Raw genomic sequence first — 5,000 nt, forward strand, 5'->3', positions numbered from 1 at the left:
GATAAAAGAGAAAGTGGTTTTAATAAGAAGAACAATGCCGCAATGTAAAATAGAGATATTTTAACCCAAGTCAACTGCTGGACGTGGAAGCAAAAACAGATATTTTGAGGTTGTGTTTTATTCCCGTAAATTCGTAATACACGTAATGTTGGCGTTGTTATTGTTATTATGGGGCTAACCCTCTTCCACGCGCAGTAATATTCCCACTATTATTATGATCATGATTATTTTCGTTATTATTCTCATTATCATTATTATTATTGTTAGTCTGTTGTTGTTGTTATTGTTGTTATTATCATTATCATCGTCATTATTACTGTTATTATTTTGTTGTTTTATGATGATGATGATGTTGATTATTATTATTATTATTATTATTATTATTATTATTATTATTATTATTATTATTATTATTATTATTATTATCATTGTCATTATTGTTATTATCATTATTATTATTATTATCTGCTCTGATAATTATTGCTAGAACAACGGCGCTTTACATATTCATTATTATTATCACTGTAATTGTCAATGTAATTATCATTACTGTTCATCATTATATCTTTCTCGTTTTGTTGTTGTTGAGTGTCGTTATCTTCCTTTATATTTCACAGTCCGTATCATAGGAAAATCTTTAAAGGAATAAGAAGAAATAGATGAGGATGGTGGTGGTGATGATGATGGTGGGTGATGGTGGTGATGATGGTGGTGGTGATGATGGTGGTGGTGATGATGGTGGTGGTGATGATGGTGGTGGTGATGATGGTGGTGGTGATGATGGTGGTGATGATGATGGTGGTGATGGTGATGGTGATGGTGGTGGTGATGATGATGGTGGTGGTGATGATGATGGTGGTGGTGATGATGGTGGTGATGAAGATGACCAATGATGATGATGATGGTGATGATGATGATGATGATGGTGGTGGTGGTGGTGATGATGATGGTGGTAGTGGTGATGATGATGGTGGTGGTGATGAAGATGCCAATAAATATGATTAGATGAAATGAGTGGCGGTGATGATATGGGAAGTGATGAGATAAGATGGTGATGATGATAGGTGTGATGATGGTGGTAAGGATGATGATGGTGATGGGATGATGTAGTGTAAGAGAATGAGTGTAGTGAAAGATGGTGGTGTGGTGAGGTGATGATGATGTGATGTGAAGATATGAAGGTGATGATGATGAACTGATACGTGACGTGAATGGGGTGGCGATGATGATGACTGTGGCGTAATGAGGATGATGGTTTGTGATGATGATGGTGGTGGTGATGGTGATAATTGGAGTAAGATGATATTGATATGATGCATATGATATATGATGATGAAATGGTGGTGGTGGTGTGGTGAGTGATGGTGATGGTGATGATGGTATGAGATGATGATGTGATGGTGATGATGGTGTGTTGATGGTGATGGTGATGTGGGATGAGATGAATGATGAGGGGAGAAAAGGTGGTGATATGATATGTAATGACTAGAAATAAAAGAAAAAAAATATGAATATAAGAAGAAGACGAGAGGAGAAGAGAAAATAAGAAAGAAAAGTGAAAAATAATAAGTAAGAGAAAAGAGACGACGAAGCAGAAGAAACAAAAAGAAAAAGAGAGAGAAGAAGGAGAGAAAGACAAAAAGAGAGAGAACAAAGAGAGAGAGTAGTAATAAAGAAGAGACACAGGAACAGAAGACAATAAAGAACAAGACACAAAGAAGAGAAGATAATAGAAAAGAACAGGTCATGCGCACCGAACTTTCATACGTGACCCGTGACAGCCAGCAGAGTGACACTGATTCATAACACACTAAGCTCAAGACCAAATTGCATCACTGTCCTTGCTATGAGAGAGAATGTGGACGATTGATAATTCGCAGTAAATATCGTATCTATCAGCTGAGCGAGGAGTGGCCTATATAGATATTAAATTGCCTTTGGAGGTGGTTTGGGGGGGTGAGTGAGGGAGGAGGGGGGGTGAGGGAGGAGGGAGGGTGGAGGGGAGGGAGAGGGAGGGAATGGAAATGGATAATTGAATAATTTTGTTCTTGTTTTATATTATATATATATATATATATAATATATATATATATATATATATATATATATATATATAGTGAGAGAGAGAGGGAGAGAGAGACAAGTAGAGAGACAGAAATAGGAGAGGGAGAGAAAGAGAGAGAGAGAGAGAGAGAGAGAGAGAGAGAGAGAGAGAGAGAGAGAGAGAGAGAGAGAGAGAGAGAGAGAGAGAGAAGTGGGGAGGGGGTAACTAACAGAAAAAAAGAGACACAGGGCCAGACAGAGAAACAAAAACAAACATAAAAAAAGACAAAGAGGCAGACAAAGACAAACAGAGAGGAAACAGTACATTCAATACCAATTCCTGTGATGGGGTTTATAGGCAAGTTTGTTTACACGAACTACTTTCTTCCTTCTCACTCAAGGTAAATATTTTAAATAAAAATACGAAAATTAGGAGATAAGGAAGGTAGAGAGTAGGAAAAGGAAGAGAGAGGAGAGGAGGAAGAGGGAGTGAGTGGCCGAGAGGAAGAGAATGATGGGAGAGAGAGGAATGGAATGATAATAAAAAAATTTCGTTGAACTTACCAAAATGAATGGTCTCTCCCCCCCCCAAAAAAAAAAGAAAGGAAAAAAAAGATAAAAGGTGAATAAAGAGACAAATGAAAATAGTCTAGTAATGTTAACTCAACAACAATCTGTAACCTTGAAGAAAATCCTTGTCTTGGCACAAAACGCTTTTTAGATGGGAGAAAAAACACACACACTCACTCTCTCTCTTTCTCACTCGCTCACTCACTCTCTCTCTCTCTCTCTCTCTCTCTTTCTTCTCTCTCTCTCTCTCTCTCTCTCTCCTCCTCTCTCTCTCTCTCTCTCTCTCTCTCTCTCTCTCTCTCTCTCTCTCTCTCTCTCTCTCTCTCTCTCTCTCTCTCTCTCTCTCTCTCTCTCTCACACCACGCACAGAAAATAATGAGAGAAAAAAAAACAGTAGGGGGAAGCCAGAGATAAGAGGGGAGTAGAAAAACGAAAGGGGAAATGGAGAAGACAATAAAGAGAAGGAATGGTGAGAGAGAGAGGAGGAGGAAGAGTTATGAGGAAAGGTAATACGAAAGAGAGAAAGAGAGAGAGGAAGAAAGAGGAGGGAAAGGAGAGAAGGAAGGAATAGTGGGGAGGATGGGAGGATAAATGAGAGACAGTAGAAGGATAAATAAAGATAGAGGGAAAGAATGAGAAAATGGAAAACAGATAAAAAAGGCAGATGTAAAGGGAGAAGAAGGGAGAAAGGAGAGGGAAAAAATAGATAAAAGAGGAAGAGGGAGGAATAAGAGAGAGAAGAATGAAGGAAGGATAAAATCAAGGGAGAAGTATGTGAGGGGAAAGACGTAGAAAAAAAAACGTTCGAAAGCCAAGTAAGTGAAGATAAGAATAAGGAAGAACCGTATTCATGTTGACAAATGTAGAAAAGGTATGAATGAGAATGATTATCTTCACAATACAAGAGATGTATTTCGATTATATCTTATATTATATTATTATATTATATTATATTATATTATATTATATTATATATTATATCGATTATATTATATTACGAAGAAAACGAGTAAACGCGGAAAAGAATTTGGATAAGTGAGAGAAAGAAAGGCATAAACAAGAAAGAGGGGAAAATGGGGAAGAGGAAAAAGCGTAGATATGGATAAAAAGGTGGAAGAGGGAGGAAAGGAAAACACACACACACAAAAAAAAAGATAAATAAATAAATAAATAAATAAAATCGCAAAACAGGAAAAAAGAAAAAAAAGAAACGGAAAAGAAAAAAAAATGTGGGAAAAGCGAAAAAGAAGAGAAAGAGAAGAGGAAAAAGGAAAGAAACAAAGAAACAAAGGAACAAACGACTTTCCTCTTTCGTCAGTCCATCCTTGCCATTATTTGCACGGAGAACGATTTCTCTTTAATATTACTGCTTTCATTGTTTTAGCTGTTATTGTTATTGTTATTGTTAGTTCTCCCCCTTTATTGTCGTTGTTAGTGTTATTGTTATTTTTCGTTATTTCTACTTGATTATTTCGTTTGTTATTGTTTATGTTAGTTTCCGCTATTTCTGTCTCATTGTCTATTAGTTAATAGTGTTCCTGTTATTTTTTATTGTTATTATTATTATTATTATTATCATCATTCGTTATTTCTGCCCCGCTGTTTTCCTTTCTAGTGTTCTGTCTCTGTTTTTTTTATTGTCGTTTTGTCAATATATTATTGGCGTTTCCGTTGTTGCTTTCTGCACAAGGAGACTTTTCTTTAGCACAGTATTTTTAGCTTGGCGTGCCTCCAGCCGATAAGGTTACCTTGCAAGTACATTACAAATGATTGATGTTTTTCATGTATCTACTGCAACACGAGTAAGTAGAGGTTGAGAAGGGTAGATAACTTAAAATCTTTCGGAGATGGTATTCAAATTATGTACATGTTTCACCTTTTTTCGCATTGATTCTTGAATAAATGCATTTCAAGTACTATATATTTTCCCAGACTGAGCACAACTCGTGGCTGGCTTCAATATACCTTTCGTGATGCTAAAACTGTACAGTGACGATCATAGACTATAGGAGAAATTGGCAGGGTCGGTGCAAATCACACCAAACATCTGGCTTAGTTGATACCCCCAGAGAGAACACCTAAGCCTGGCCAAGAGGGTAATAATCCCAGTCTTGGCTATACTCGCACAGTTTATACAGGGATATTAGTTGCAGTTCTACACTTACATGCCCAACGCTTTAATAAATAACGGCTTATACCTTGAGGCTAGACAAAACAAAGCAAAAATGTTCAAGAATACCTAGTGATGATTTAGCGCATTTGCTGAAAATCAGTTGTACGCTTAGGGAGTCATTACCATTATTATCATTATCGTAGTAATTATGTCGTTACTAAAATAATGGTGATATTATTACCCTCATTATCATCGTTACCCTATAATTTTAATA

This window comes from Penaeus monodon, chromosome 36 (genome assembly GCF_015228065.2).
Source record: "Penaeus monodon isolate SGIC_2016 chromosome 36, NSTDA_Pmon_1, whole genome shotgun sequence".
In the NCBI taxonomy this organism is placed as follows: Eukaryota; Metazoa; Arthropoda; class Malacostraca; order Decapoda; family Penaeidae; genus Penaeus; species Penaeus monodon.